At 41.8% G+C, this 16,757-nt stretch overlaps 3 long non-coding RNA genes across 3 annotated transcripts in view; all 3 read left to right on the top strand.

Annotated features, from left to right (window-relative positions):
- LOC127372062 (uncharacterized) overlaps positions 1–15,947 on the top strand; it is an 87,483-nt gene extending 71,536 nt beyond the window's left edge. Inside the window, exon 2 of the long non-coding RNA XR_007886517.1 lies at positions 15,766–15,947. This is a non-coding gene — a long non-coding RNA (uncharacterized LOC127372062). The remainder of the gene's footprint in view (positions 1–15,765) is intronic.
- LOC127372072 (uncharacterized) lies at positions 1,603–2,465 on the top strand. Its single transcript, XR_007886527.1, has 3 exons — positions 1,603–1,737; positions 2,230–2,352; positions 2,436–2,465. It is a non-coding gene; the product is annotated as an uncharacterized LOC127372072 (long non-coding RNA).
- On the top strand, positions 2,533–3,086 carry LOC127372070 (uncharacterized). Its single transcript, XR_007886525.1, has 3 exons — positions 2,533–2,557; positions 2,637–2,727; positions 3,021–3,086. It is a non-coding gene; the product is annotated as an uncharacterized LOC127372070 (long non-coding RNA).
- Positions 15,948–16,757: the final 810 nt, after the last annotated feature.

The following is a 16,757-nucleotide window of genomic DNA, read 5'->3' as shown; positions in this document are numbered from 1 at the left end:
CATTAAACTTGAGAGGCAGCTGGACTTGCAAGGTTATAAAATCATATAAGAATCCATCTTGCCAGGCTTTAAACTACTGGCAGCTACAGCATGAGCTAGCATGGTTGAACTCTAGGTGTCTTTGATGACGTGTGTGAGAAGTGACCATTTGCTCAAAAACAAAGAGGGCTCTTAAAGAGGTTAGCGTAGCTGCTGCTAGCATCTGCTTAATAAGAGCTGGAGAGTATTTCCTCATTAAAGGAATATCTCTTCAGCCAACTGGCTTCAGTTTGAAAGTTTAACTACATTATATGGTTCGTTGATCTGATTGGTTGAAGTTCCCTCATGATAGATGTTGATAGATGGTTCATCCAACCGCCTGGCGAGTGTTTTTTTTTAAAGTGCTTGCCCGATTCCAAATGGCGGCTTCCCAGATGACACCGTGTAACAAACCATCTAGTGCAGTCAGGTTACAGTTACAGTCGATACAGTATTAGTTTTTGTTTCATTAGCCCTGGTTTACAGATATCAAAGCACCATGAATAAAATTCAATTTACATCCATTGTACCAGGTTTGTGGTACAATGTTAAAGCCTCAGCAGATAAATATGTTTGGTTGTGATATGGGTGGGCTGATCCTTTAAGTTAAACATTTTCATTCAGACTTATTGAAGAGCAGGGGCGGCTCCCAAGGGGGCACTTTAGCACGCGTTTTGGCTTCCAAGGGGGCACTGTAGCAGGTGTTTTGGCTCCCAAGAGGGCACTTTAACACACGTATTTTAAGTGCACTTAAATTTGTGCAGTATTTTAAGTATTGGTGATATAATTCCAGTTTGTTCCATTGTCTCATTTTCTTTAAGTTTAATTCAATTCAATTCAACTTATTTGTACAGCGCCAATTCATAACAGAAGTTATCTCAGGATACTTTTCAAATAGAGCAGGTCTAGACCGAACTCTTTATACCATTAATTACAGAGACCCAACAGTACGACCATGAGCAAGCACTTGGCGACGAGGACGACGAAGAGACCTTCATATCATTACACAAATGTGAGCCCCAAAATTGATTGGCTACAATTTTGATAATCAATTAATTGTAAATTGTTTTTCATCATACGTCAGTTAGTAAATTTAAACTGTTTAAGGCTTTCGTTTGAGTTTGAACTAATTTAATGAATATATGGAATGAAACTTGAATATATGGAATGAGAGTCTGAATCAGGGGTGGACTGGCCATCTGGCATACCGGGCATCGTCCCGGTGGGCCGTTGACCCAATGTGGGCCGTGACCCAATGTGGGCCGTGACCCAATGTGGGCCGGTCCGGTTCGGTCCGCTATGTTTTTTTTTTTTTTTTCTCTCTCTAAATTCCCTCCAATTGGGCCGGCCAATTGGCTACAGAGGGCTAGCAGTGTGTTGCCAGCATCGACACATATTATTGGTCTACGTTTGTCATCGCCAATCAATCATAGGCTGACAGGCTCAGAGAGCCCTGACAGGGCTGTCAATCACGACACAAACCAGGGTGGGCGGGACCTCATGGCATGGGCCGGAGTGGCGGGACGGGCTGCTGCTGAGCTGAAGATGGATAACCGTAAGAAACGCCCGGGTGGCGCGGAAACACTGCGACTTAAAAAGCTGAAGTCTCTGGAGGTGGAAGCTGCTAAATGTTGGACATTGACAGACCTATTTGGTGCCGGGGTCACCACCCCAGCAGGTGCTGCTGCGCCGGGAGACGAGCGAGTGGAGGCAGACATGGTGAGTAACGTTAGCCTGAGGCTGGCTAGGCTACATTTGGAGTCCAAAACAAAGTAGAAACCATTTTTCCATTGAGTGTGATGGGACCTCATTAACTGCATACTTGTGACAACATATTAGCCCAGAGTTGAAGGGCTGTGACTGTTGGTAGTTGTGGTTGATTTTGTTTAAATATGTCGAATGTGATATTATGGGTTATTATTGTTCAGATGCTATAACGTTAGCTAAGCTAGCTAACAGCTGCTAATGTCAGCAGTCTCTTGTTGCCATAGCAACAGTAAACATTGACATGGACTAATGAGCTGTAAATAGAGATGCAGAATCAAGCTGTATTGAATTTAATTGAATTGAATACTTTGAATTTTAGCACAAAATACAAGTAAACCTATAGGAAATAATGAGTTTAATTTGCAATATTTGCCATTGAATTGTAATCTTTCAATTCATAGGGTTATGGTTAGAGACTTAATAATGTCTCCATGTCCCTCTCAGGTTGACCACTTGACATGTGAGAGCCTGAGGAGTTGTTCCCCCTCCGTCCATTTTCAAGGACTTGCTCTCTCTCTGCCTCCACTTCACCACTTTTTGGCTACTGAGACGTCTCTGATTGGTTGAGTATGTCATGTGTCTTATAATGTGATATGAATTCATACTTGATTTGTGATGATGACTTAATAATGTTTCCATGTCTCTTTTAGGTTGACCACCCTATGTATGAGAGCCTAAGAAGTTGTTTTCCTTCTGTCCCCTTTTGAGGACCTGCTTTGTCTCCTCCATCATTCACTGGGCCACTTTTTGGGTCCTGAGCTTATTTCATGTGGTGAGAGGAATGCAATATGTGTATGTTTAAAGGTTTATGTGAAGAAACATACTATATACCATCATCTCCTGTCAAACAGGTTTTCCTGACCTGCTAGAAGTTCTTCTATGATGCCTGAGAGAGAGAGAGAGAGAGAGAGAGAGAGAGAGAGAGAGCTTCGTCTTGACTTTGTGAGTTTATTATGCAACTTGTTTTGTCTCAGATTGAAACAAAAGGTTTGATTATGATTATTTCCTGGTTGAAGATTTTCATATTGATGATTTTAATTTCAAACATCTGCATATATTTTAAGTTCAATTAACAGTTATGCAGGTAGGCCTTAGGGCTCTTTTGAGACTTAAGTCATCCTTCATGACGGATACATTTGTTCACTAAGTGTCACTACATCACAAAAAGGCTACATGGCTACATATACTTGTCAGTACACAGATAGAGTACAAGTTGTGTTTGCTGTTCCTTGCAGGTCATGAATTTGGTGAGGAGTGGAGCTGGCTGGATGTGGACGAGGAAGTAGGGAAACATATACATGTGCACATACACGTATATGAGAATGCATATCTATTCAGACCTGTAATTCATGTCTTAGACTTTTTCCACAGCTACTGATAATTCTTTTCTCTATTTATGGTTTCATAATGACTGAGTCACTGTTAAAACAAATGAGTTTCAGCTCTAATGCTACTACTGTCTGTAATATGTTTCTATTTAGATTATTTGTCAGGATATTTTGTTATTATTGTCCGAGCCTGGTTTTAACTAATGCTGGGCTTACACCAAAAGATTTTCACAGTCACAGACTAAAAACTGAAAGGGTAGCATGAGGGTTCTTCCCGTTAGTCTCATCCCACCCCTAGTCATGGCGGCTGTGGCTCAGAGGCAGAGCGGGTCGTTCCTTAATCGGAAGGTTGTGGGTTTGATCCCCAGCTCCTGGTGCCACATGTCGAAGTATCCTTGAGCAAGATACTGAACCCCGAATTGCTCCCGATGCCGTGCATCGGTGTGTGAATGTGTATGAATGTCAGTTTCTGTTCGATGGACTTTGCCATCACTGAGTGAATGTGTGTGAAACGGTGAATGTGGCACATAGTGTAAAAGCGCTTTGAGTGGTCGGAAGACTAGAAAGGCGCTATACAAGTACAGGTCCATTTACCATAACGTCTGTTGTGATTTGACACTATAAAGACTGATTGATTGATTGCTATAGCTGTCAATTTTAGTCCTTGAGTTCATAGTTACGTGCTTTATTTGTTAACTGCTATCAAGGAATATGACTCTCCTTTGTAGTATGCATGAGAGGAGATGCTGCGAGATTTGTGGACTTCTATGTAGTGTCTGCTGATAATGTAGTGGGCTGGTCTGGACAGAAAATGCCAGGGCTGAATTTTTGTCCCAGTCCACCCCTGTTTATAACGTGCTTATTTTTTGAAATATCAAAATTCTTCAAAATACTTTTTTATTAGGACGGTCCCCAGGTGCTACGTGAAATATTTTGTGCGAGGCATGTAGGAGGAACACAAAAAAGTAGTTTAAGGACATTTTGCACTCTAATGAAAAAAATATATAGGCGGAGGTGGGCGGGGCCTATATGGGGAGATTCAGCTCCATTCAAAGAACGTGTGGATATAAGGTTTTTGAATGTGCGACAAATTATGCAGAGGTTATTAGCCTAAACGCACCTTTTATGATAGTAGCGCTACCTAGTGGCCGACCCGAACAGCGACGCATAGAATATTCCATTTTCACCAGGCCTGACAACTTTGCCAAATAAAATTGAGTTTTCGTATATGTTCAGGGGGTCAAAAATGCAGTCGAAGGGGGATAAAAATAATAGGTAAGAAGAAATCGAGCAAAAACAATAGGGACTTTCCATTTGACACTGGCTCGGTCCCTAGTTAAAGCTGCAAGCAGCATTGGGCGGGTCCTCGCACTCACAGTGGCCGACTTTGACGGCACGCCACGGACACGCCCTTCAATGTACAGTCACAAAAAGCACGGCGTTCATTCAGCAACATCTTTTTTTTTTTTTGTTAATAAATCTTTTTATTTGGTTTTTTGTTCACATACAACAACAATTCACACAGTGTATGCAAGAAATCTTATAAGAAAATTAGCAGTTGGTTGTCCTACACAATGTATGTTGAAAGCAACAACAAACTTAAACTGAGCCAGAACAGTTCCTATGAACCACTATTAACCAAAAAAACATTATTAGTGGTTCTGTCTAAGTACTCTAAGAAGGGCTGCCAGGTTTTGTTAAAAGCATTATCAGAACCCACCAGTGAAACTCTAACCTTCTCAAACTTGATATGAGTTAGGACCTCTCTAAGCCAGCTATTGTATGAAGGTGGAAGAACATGTTTCCATTTAAACAAAATAAGACGCTTGGCCTGGGAGTTATAAAGGCCAATACCCGGCGCTTTGACGCAGGGAGTTGAGGTGTAGTAAGTGGAGGGGAGCCAAACAGGGCCGTGCAAGGCTCAGGGTTAAGGTCCATATCAAGCACTGTTGCGAGTGTATCAAATATTTGGCCCCAAAAGCCAGTGAGTTTCAGGCAGGACCAAAACGTGTGTGTGATTAGCAGGTGACTGCTTACATCTGTTACAACTGTCACTGGTGCCTGGATAAATCTTCACCAGTTGAGCGTTTGTGTAATGCACTCTGAAAAGAACTTTACATTGTAATAAACTGTGCCCGGCACATATAGAGGATGTGTGAACTAGCTTAAGGATTTGGTCCCATTGATTATCTGAAATTGGAGCTCCTAGCTCCTCCTCCCAGGTCTGTTTCAGACGAGTCGTTGGGTCAGGGTTAAGGGAGTCAATAGCATTATAGATCACAGAGATGGAACGCTTTTGTACAGGGTCGAGGGTGAGCAAGGAGTCAATCAGAGACCCGGGTGGGTGGTTAGGGAAGTGAGGGTAATTGGAGAAACCGGAAAAAATGAGAGTGAGGTAATTCAAACCTGGCTGCAAGCTCTGTAAAATTAGTAAATATGTTATCTTTGTAAAGGTGCTTGACATGTAACAAACCTTTGTTACGCCAGATAGTGAAAGTGGAGTCTGACAGGGAGGGTGGGAATAAATGGTTTTTAACAACCGGTGCTAAAGTTGAAGGTTTGTTCAAGCCGTAGTGTTTGTGAAATTGGATCAAAATTTTACGTGAGTTGGTAACAACAGGGTTCTGTGAGATATTATGAATCTTGAGGGGGAGTCGCGCAGTAAGGAGGGACTGTAAAGAAAAGTTTGAGGACCGTAGCTCTATCAGAACCCAAGAGGGGCCTGTGTCAGCTCCTCTGTCGATCCAATTAATGAGTTTGTTAATGTTGCATGCCCAATAGTATTGGATAGGATTGGGTAGTGCGAGACCACCCAACTTTTTGGGGAGTTGTAAGACAGCTTTTCAGATACGGGGGGGCTTATTCAACCACAGAAATTATGATATTGTCTGATCTAGCAGCTGAAAGAAGGATCGTCTGATAAAAATTGGAATATGTTGGAACAAGTAGAGAAATTTAGGTAGAATCACTATCTTTACCAGGTTAACTCTGCCGGATAGGGAAAGAGGGAGGGAGGACCAGTGAGTCAAATCAAGCTTGCACTTATCAATGACAGGGCGAAAATATTTGTTGAAAAGGTCATTAAAAGAAGCAGTGATGAATATGCCTAAATATCGAAACCCCTCTGTAACGACTCTCAATGGGAAAGAGGACGGTGGCATCTTCTTAGACAGGGGATTGATAGGAAGAAGTTCACTTTTATTAAAATTCAATTTGTAACCAGAATATCTGCCGAATTGGGTTAGAATGTCTGTAATAACAGGGATGGACGACGCGGGGTTTGACACATATAATAACAAATCGTCTGCGTACAGGGCCAGCTTATGGGTGACATCATTCCTGGTGATGCCCTTGTTGTGGAAATTTCTCTGCTCTCTGGTGAAGAATGAAATAGAGAACTTCTGTCGGCCGACAGTTTTATTTTCTTTGCAAAGAAAAGGTCAATCAACACACGAGTGGTCAAAGATGAAGAAAGACCCCGAACATGGGGAGATCTGAACATTTATACCTGAGGACCACCTCTTTCACACCCCTTTGTCTGCTGTAGGGGTCTGGCCCTCCAGGAAGTGCTTTCCCACCCCTCTGCCCACTGCAGGCATCGGGGCCGACCCCCTGCTGGTGTGTTTTACATATGAGGTGTCCTGCAGGATCTTGCATTCAGGTGCAAAGCCAAGTCCAGACATCACAATCTACAAAACACAAAAGGACCTGGCATCTTGTGTTAGGAAGGGGGAGGTTGGGCATCTGCAGTGACTGAAACAAAGAAACTGAATCTACCATTACACCCTCGACTCTCCCCTCCTCCCGAAGCCAGGTGGCCAGTGGATCTATGGCTAGAGCAAACAGGAGGGGGGAGAGGGGGCATCCCTGTCTGGTACCCCAACAAAGGGTGAAAGGGGGCGACCTCACACCGTTTGTAAGGATATGGGCAGTTGGAGAGTCATAAAGCAGTCTAATCCATGCAATAAAGTCAGAGCTAAAACCAAATTTGGAAGGACGTAGTACAAATACTCCCACTCAACCCTGTCGAACACTTTCTCAGCGTCTAAAGAAATTACCACCTCAGGTGTGACAGGGTTGGGTGAGCCAATGATGTTGAGAAGTCTCCTAGTGTTAGATGAAGAGTTCCTTCCAGCCATGAACCCAGTCTGGTCCGTGGAAATTAGGGCAGGTAGGGCTTGTTGCAAACGAGAGGCCAGGACCTTGGCGAGAATCTTTTGGTCCACATTTAAAAGTGAGATGGGCCTATAGTTGCTACATTCAAGGGGGTCTTTGTCTTTTTTTAATAAAAGCGAAATGTTAGCTTCTGATAGGGTTGGGGGCAATCTGCCACTATTAAAGGATTCATTGTAGACGTTAACCAAATTTGGGGTTATTAGGATTGAATATGCTTTGTAGAATTCTACCACAAACCCATCTGGGCCCGGGGATTTTCCATTTTGTAGCTGCCCAATCGCCTCCTGTACTTCAGCCGCTGTGATTGGTGCGCCTAATTTGTCAGCCAGATTGCTATCAACTTTAGGATATGAGAACATCTCCAGGGGGTTGTGGCTCTTCCAAATTTCAGGTGAGTATTCAGACGTGTACAAGTCGGGATAGAAATTCAAAAACACATCATTTACCAATTTGGGGTCAGTGACCACTGCTCCCGATGGCAATTTTATCCTGGGGATTAGTCTCGAGAGAGCTGCAGTTCTAGCCTGATGGGCAAGAAATTTGCCCGCCTTATCTCCCATTTCAACTAGTTGATCTGAGAGCCAGACCATCCTTTCCGTGTCCACTTTTTTCTGCCGGGAAGCAAATGAAATCACCTGACCCCTCAAATATGCTTTACACGCCTCCCATAGAGTGCTTCTTGTGATGTCTGGGGTGTCATTTGCCTGAAAAAAATTGGCTATTTCCTCCTGAAAGAATTTTTTTAAATGTGGATTGTTCAGTAAAAAGTGTGAAAGTTTCCACTGTGTGTGTGGAGACACTCACTAAAATAACAGGGATGTCAAACAGCTTGCCTGCAACACCCACAAACGCCCACTGGGATCTTCAATAGATTTGGTTGGTTCAAATGTTATGTTTTTACTCACAATGATGGCCGCCCCTCTCGCCCTTGCAGAAAATTTGGAATGAAATACATGACTCATCCAAGGTCTTTTGATACGTGAAATCTCAGAGGTCTTAAGGTGAGTTTCTTGAAGGAAATAAATATCCCCTCTAAGTTGTCTCAAATGTGAAATCACTTTGCCCCTCTTGATTGCTCCATTGACTCCCCTAACGTTCCATGACACAAACCTGCAGCCCTGACTTTGAGGTGTAACTGTGTTGTGCATTACTCACCCTTTGTTAAGTGAAGATGTACTGTGGCGATGCCTTGGCCCCTCCAAGGCGGGGGGAGAGAAAGAAAGAAGAAAAAGAAAAAAAAATATCTACCATCTATCTACCAATTAAACATTGTAGCAAAACAGTCACTTTGAGTAAATAGAAGAAAAAAGAAAAAGAAGTGTGAGTTTCCCTCTTATTCCACCTCTTTAGAACAGTGGGGGGCAATATGCCCCAGGAATAAAAAATAAATAAAAAAGTAGAGTGGAGAGGTTGCATCTTCATGTAGCAAAAAAGAAAAAAAGGAAAACAAACTCACACACATTATCCGGACTCACACTGTGATGTAGCGGACATCTTCGTATTAAACGTTTAACTGATATTACCCCTAATAAAATATAAAAGGCATGGTCAATTATTGAAGTTAAATGGGCCATGTGGCAGAACTATCCAAAACAAACAGGGGTAGACACCATACTCAGCATCGGTTCAACAAGCCCAGGTGAGATTTACAAATGTTAACAGAGTCACAGTGTTCGAAAAGCATCATACGACACTAGTAAGAGTTCACAGTCAATGTGTGTTAAACATTATCCTGTCGAGACGCTCTTACCGGCTGGGCGAGTCATCCCGAGGCCCGTGCCAGTAGTGGTGTTAGCATTAGCCGCTAGTGGATTAGCCCATACATTAGCCACTGAGACGGGTCAGTGAAGCAGCCTCATGGAGCGGGCATGGAACTCGCGAAGGCAGTGGCTTCTTCAACTCAAGAGAATCGTTTCTTGTTGCCATCTTTTTTAGTGATCTTCAATGGACTCAGGCAGGCCGACAATCCTGATGTTGTTACGCCGGCTTCTTCCCTCCAAATCGATGTTTTTGGTTTTGAGCTTGGCACAAGTCTCTGATAAGGTGGAGCATGATGCTTCAAGAGCTTGGATGCGTTCTTCAGTTAAATTGGCGTTGGACTCCAGACTCGCAATTCGTTCACCAAAGTCAGTCACAGTGGCCTGCACCGTGTCTAGTTTAGCTTCGAGAGAGATAAACGCCGACCTGAGCTCAGCGGACAGCGCCGCCGATATGGAGTGACGGTGTTCCTCTAGCAAGCTAGTCAGAGCAGGCATGCTAATCTGGCTAGCCATGGCGGTCGAGTCGTCTCTCGCTGTTTCTCTTTCCTTAGCCAGCCTGGTTCCGGAGGCCATGAGGCATGTGCAAAATATTACTTCTTCTTACTGAGAAGTCGAATCAGGTTTGGGTTGTAAAAAGATAAGTTTTTTCAGGTCAGCGCGGGAGAGCGCGATGCATGCGTCTACTCCATTCCCCTCTCCACCGGAAGTCCCCCCAGCAACATTTTTTGACTGTACTGACCCTTTTTGAAGCAGAGCCAATAAAACCTGTAGGAGGAGTTAGTTAAAATAGAAGCCCTGAAATGCCAAAAATAGCATCACAGTTTGAATTCGATTCAAAATGGCCAACTTTGACGGCACGCTTCAAACACTCCCTTCAACGTACAGTCACAAAAAGACCAAAGGGCATGGATGGAACACGAAAATGTTGTTTTTGGACATTTTGCCCTCTAGCGAAAAAAAATAATCTAGGCGGAAGTGGGCGTGGCCTATATACGGAGATGCAGCTCCATTCACCGAACGCGTGGATATAAGGTTTTTGAATGTTAAACAAACGATGCGGGAGTTATAAGCCTGAACATACTTTTCTTAATAATAGCGCCACCTAGTGGTCTACCCCAAAGCGACACGTAGCATTTCAACGTTTTCACCAGGCCTGACAAATTTGCCAAATAAAATTCACGCGAAGTATATGTTCATCAAAAACGCAGTCAACGTTCTGAATAATAATAATAAGAAACATACCAAAAACAATAGGGACCTTCCAGTTGATACTGGCTCGGTCCCTAGCTACATCTGTGTCAGATCACACCATCTGTCGCTGTTTGAGCCAAAGTGGACTGAATGGAAGACAACAAATCATAAAAAAGCGAGACTGGAATTTGGCCCACAAGGCTTCTGGGAGAATATCCTTTGGACAGATGAGACAAAACTGGAGCTTTTTGGCAAGTCACATTAGCTCTATGTTCACAGATGCAAAAATGAAGCATACAAAGAAAAGAACACTGTACCTACTGTAAAACATGGAACAGGCTCGGTTATGTTTTGGGGCTGCTTTGCCGCATCTGGCACAGGGTGTCTTGAATTTGTGCAGGGTACAATGAAATCTCAAGACTATCAAGACATTCTGGAGTGAAATGTGCTGCCCAGTGTCAGAAAGCTTGGTCTCAGTTGCAGGTCACAGGTCCTCACACAGGATAATGACCCAAAACACACAGCTAAAAACACCCAAGAATTGCTAACAGCAAAACATTGGACTATTCTGAAGTGGCCTTCTATGATCGAAATCCTATTGAATATCTGTGGAAGGAGCTGAAACATGCAGTCTGGAGAAGGCACCCTTCAAACCTGAGACAGTTGGAGCAGTTTGCTCCTTATAGTTAGGGCTGGCTCAGGTGAGTCCTGAACCATCCCTTAGTTATGCTGCTATAGGCCTAGACCATCTTGGGATTTCCCATGATGCACTGAGCTCCTCTCTTCCTCTCTCTTTCTGCACACATTCATGTTCCATTAATGCATGTTACTAACTTCACGTCTTCCCCGGAGTTCTTGTGCTTTCTCATCTCGCAGGTTCTCATGGATCCTGGTGGAGCCTCCTGCCATGGTCCTGCTTGACTCCCGTTGCCAATATTACTGATATTATTGTTATTATTATTATTACTTTTATTATTACTACAGTTACTAATATTACTATAATCACTGCTCATTGTCCCCCATCGTGGTTGTTGTCGTCGTCATCATCTTCTTCATCTTCATCTTCACACTAGACAATAAACTGGACTGGTCCACAAACTCAGAGGCCATCTACAAGAAGGGTCTGAGGAGGCTCAGGTTCTTCAATGTCTTCAACAGGATGTTGCAGAAGTTCTATCAGTCTGTTGTGGCGAGCACCATCTTCTTTGCTGTGGTGTCCTGGGGTGCGGGCATTAAGGCAAAGGACACCAACAGACTGAACAAACTAATCAAGAAGGCTGAATCTGTTGTTGGCTTGAAGCTTGTCACCCTAGAGGAGGTGGTGGAGGAGAGGATGCTGGCAAAAGTGCTGGCATTCATGGACAATCCCTCCCACCCCCTCCACACAACACTGGATAAGGTAAAGAGCAGCTTCAGCAACAGACTCATTCAACCCCGCTGCTCTAAGGAACGATATAGAAAATCATTCCTCCCCACTGTAATAAGACTGTATAACTCATCTGCCTCTGTCAGATCTGTAATGGCAATTTTTAAAAACCCTTTACAACCTTTGACCTGGTCATTGTAAAACCATACGCAACTGTTAAAGAGGGTATTATATGCATATAACCTTTAGCCCTGTTTATAACTACACTCTATGTCCGAGTACACAGTGGGATGTTGAGACTTCACTAAGAAGCCAAGGACATGATTATCTCACCACACTATCTGTCTGTTTACTGTCCCAGAACTCAGGAATGTGTAACTGTGTGCTCCAACAGGGATAAAACCCTACTGTTTCTGCCAATCGGGGCTCTTCGGACTTTCACATATGAGAGTGCGTGACGGTGGCATTGAGACCATTCATGGATGACTTGAATAAAACCTTACAGAAAGACAAGATCATACTTTGTATACTTTATTAAACAAATTGCCACCACAGATCCACAATTACAGACTAAATCTACCTGTGTAACATATGCTTCATATCATATGTGATATGTGTTAATATATACCATGTTGATATTATATATCATATTTATACAATATATTATTATTATATTAGTCATGTTATATTATTATTATTATTATATATTATATATTACAACTTATTATTATATAACAATATAACAATAAGATATTATCTATTGTATGTATATCTGTAAGTATCTATTATACATATGCTATATATCATATCAGTATATATGTGTACATATATATATTGTGTATATATATTACAGTATGTATGTATGCACACTTTGCACAGGCTGAATATATGACACTGTTTACATTATACCAATATGAATGTATAATATCTATGTGTATACATGTATATCTGTTCAGTCATAATATTATATATACATATTATTATTATATTATTATACATATTATTAATATTATCATTATATACTGTTATTAATAAAAACAATACCATCATGTCATCAGTACTATTACCACCATCTTGTAACTGCAACTCTTTGCACCTTACCTACCTATTTATCTTTTTTTATCTTTTCTATCTAAGCATTTTATTCTATTGTTGTATTTTATTCTATTGTATTCTATTGTATTTTAATGTAGCGACCCAATTTCCCTCCAGGGATTAATAAAGTCTATCCATCTATCTATCTATCTATCTATCTATCTATCTATCTATCTATCTATCTATCTATCTATCTATCTATCTTCATTGTCACCATCAGTCACTATTAGTGTAGTTGTTGCTACTGTTGTTGCTTCGCACCTTTGTCTCTGTCTCTGTCCTCACCTCGTTACCTCTGTTCTCTCTCTGTCTCTCTCTCTCTCTCTCTCTCTCTGTCTCTCTGTCACAGCCAGGTCTCAGTAAGACAGTAAATCAATATCATAATCTGATATTAATTCATTCACTAAAACAGCTTTAGAGGACAGAGACCTGATATTTAACAGTCCACATTTCATTATTTTATTTTGTGCTACTGTGGAGTTTGTTTACATTTTTATTAGGTTGTTATGTTTAATTCCTTTTGTTTTTATTTCTTTAAATAATTTAGGTGGTCGGGGGACAGACACAGTCTCTATGGGGTTTTGGGTGGGTGACTGTTCTAATGGAAGCGCAGAGAAGTGTGTAAGACAGCAGCTCTGCTTCCTGGTCCCAACTCTGGACTGTCAGGTTTTAGAAATAAACTAGTGCTGTCAAACGATTAAAATATTTAATCGCATTAATGTCATAGTTAACTCGCAATTAATCGCACATTTTTATCTATTCTAAATGTCCCTTGATTTTTTTTCTCATTTTAATGCTCTTATCAACATGGAAAAGTGGATTGGCTTGCTTTGTGCAATTGTTGTTTTTATTGAAAAATCATCCATTGTCGCCTGGCTTTGTCGAGGGGGCGGAGAATTTGCATCAGCTGTGTGCTTGGCCATCAAGTGGTATTTCAGACTGGAAGTGCTGCGATTATAGCTCAGTTCACAACGACAAAACACACAGATCACTTTGGTCTTGTCAATGGAACCATATGGCAACTTTTTAAAAGTAAACTTTCCATTCAGAATATTATTGGCATCCATTTCGGCGTCTCACGCTCGCCATCCACTCAAAACGTAACGTCTACTACTCTTAAACAAGTGTGTGCGGCGTGCCTGTTGTTTTGTTTCCGGTCTAGCTAGATCCGGTGTGGTGTTGTAGTTTTTCTAATGTTACTAGTTGTTGCAACAGCATGTGAAAAAAACTACAAAGTGTGAACATTAATCTCGCGATAAAAAAATGTACGCCATTAAAATGGGTTTGCGTTAACGCCGTTAATAACGCGTTAAACTGACAGCACTAAAATGAACGTTGTCATATTCCTAGATAAGCGAGCCGCTCCGTCCAAAGTGGGATGGATGCCCTCTCTCCTAATGAGACCAGGTTTTCCCCAGAAGGTCAGCCAGTTATCAATATAGCCCACATCGTTTTCTGGACACCACCTCGACAGCCAGCGGTTGAATGACGACATGAGGCTATACATGTCATCATTGGTCAGATTAAAATAATATTTTCCTAAACGTATGGCATGCCCTTTACGGAATTATTGCATGAATGAATGCATGTTTGCCCCCTTGTAGAACTGGGCCTGACTATAAAACGAATATAATTACATGTTATTAAAAAAATAATAGCAATGAAAAACTATATATATCAAAAATCTGGTGGGGCATGTGCTCTTCAAGCTTGAATGGGCATGACTTGACTGTCTTGAAGCAACATCATCTAAAGTATAAGATGGCCCCAGTGACGATGATGTCAGATTTCATGCCATATATTTGGTAAATGGTAAATGGACCTGTACTTGTATAGCTCCTTTCTAGTCTTCCGACCACTCAAAGCGCTTTTACACTACGTGCCACATTCACTCTTTCACACACATTCACTCAGTGATGGCAAAGTCTATCAAACAGAAACACATTCATACCCATTCACACACCAATGCACGGCATCAGGAGCAATTCAGGGTTCAGTATCTTGCTCAAGGATGCTTCAAGATGTGGCAGGAGGGATCGAACCAACAACCTTTCGATTTGTGGACGACCCGCTCTTCCTCTGAGCCACAGCCTCCTATGTGGAATGCCTTCCAGAACGGCATTTTATATTAAAGGCATTACATTTTATATATATATAATATATATAGAGAGAGAGAGAGAGAGAGAGAGAGAGAGAGAGAGAGAGATGAAATGCCATCTGGGAAATTATTATATATAATATGAAATTAAATATATTGAATAAATGTTTGAATATAAGGAATAAATGGCTCATTGTGATGGCCTACAGAGCTTACATTTATCCTTCCATGGATTATAAACCCCCACCACATCCATGTGACTTCAACTTCCATTTACTGTATCTCAGTAGCAAGACAAACAACCCAAGTGCTTGCTCATGGTGGGAACGGTTGGGTCTCTGTGAATAATTTTATAAGGTCTAGAGCTGCTCTATTTGAAAAGTACATTTTTACTGGCTCCCTGTAAAATGTAGAATATAATTTAAAATCCTCCTCCTCACCTATAAAGCTCTTCATGGTCAGGTCCCTTCATATCTTAAAGAGCTCATAGTACCCTATTACCCCTCTAGAACACTACGTTCTCTGAATGCTGGGCTACTTGTGGTTCCTATAGTCTCTAAAAGTAGAACAGGAGCCAGAGCCTTCAGTTACCAAGCTCCTCTCCTGTGGAACCAGCTTCCAGTTGTGGTTCGGGAGGCAGACACCCTCTCCACATTCAAGAGTAGGTTTAAGACATTCCTCTTTGATAAAGCTTATAGTTAGGGCTGGATCAGGTGAGTCCTGAACCATCCCTTAGTTATGCTGCTATAGGCCTAGACTATCGGGGGATTTCCCATGGTGCACTGAGCTCCTCTCTTCCTCTCTCTTTCTGCACTCATTCATGTCATTTACCATGTCATTACCAATACTGTTGTTGCTGTGCACCTGTCTGTCTGTCTGTCTCTCTCTCTCTCCTCTCCCTCTGTCTCTCTCTCTCTCTCTCTCTCTCTCTCTCTCTCTCTCTCTCACCCCAACTGGTCGAGACAGGTTTCTGCCTTTTAACAGGCAGTTTTTCCTTGCCCTTGTCGCCAAGTGCTTGCTCATGGTGGTACTGTTGGGTCTCTGTAAATGATGTTATAAAGAGTTCGGTCTAGACCTGCTCTATTTGAAAAGTGTCCTGAGATAACTTCTGTTATGAATTGGCGCTATACAAATAAAATTGAATTTAATTGAATTTAATTGAATTATACAAATAAAATTTAATTAAATTGAATTGAATTGCTCTGTGATCCAGTTCTGATGCTCACATGCCAATTTTAGTCACTTTTGGCAGTGGACAGGGGTCAACATGGGCACCCTGACTGGTCTGTGGTCTGTGGCTATGCAGTCCCATGCCAACAAACTCTGATGCACTGTTATCTGCCACCTTTCTATCAGAACCAGCATTAACTTTTTCAGCAATCTGAGCTACAGTAGCTCGTCTTTTGGATCAGACCACATGGGCCAGCCTTCGCTACCCATGTGCATCAATGAGCCTGGGCCCCCCCATGACCCTGTCTCCGGTTCATCGCTTTTCCTTCCTTAGAGCACTTTTGATAGGTACTGACCTCTGCAGACCAGGAACACCCCACAAAAGCTGCAGTGCAGAGAGATGCTCTGATCTAGTTTAGCCACCACAATTTGGCCCTTGTCAAAGATAATGTGATAACGCTGTATATATTCAAGATTCATTCCATATATTTTTGTATATATTTTTAAATATTTTTCTTTCACATATATATATGACATTCACAAATACTGACTTTTCAAGATATCAATGGAAATAATTGACAATTCTTCAATTTATGTTTTCATGTATAGTAAGTTGCATCGCTAAAACAAATACTTGGTATTATATTTGCGTCATTCTTTTCATTAAAAAACTTTGCCACTTCACAGCACAAGAAGTAGTGTTTTGCTGCTGGCTTGAGTTGGATACATGCTGACATGTTAGGCTCCGTTATATCCCTTTAAATGTATTTGTGAACAAAGGGGCAAAA

Source organism: Dicentrarchus labrax, unplaced genomic scaffold (assembly GCF_905237075.1).
Source record: "Dicentrarchus labrax unplaced genomic scaffold, dlabrax2021, whole genome shotgun sequence".
In the NCBI taxonomy this organism is placed as follows: Eukaryota; Metazoa; Chordata; class Actinopteri; family Moronidae; genus Dicentrarchus; species Dicentrarchus labrax.
The sequence above is the reverse complement of the archived record's forward strand: the minus strand, read 5'-3'. Positions and strand labels throughout refer to the sequence as shown.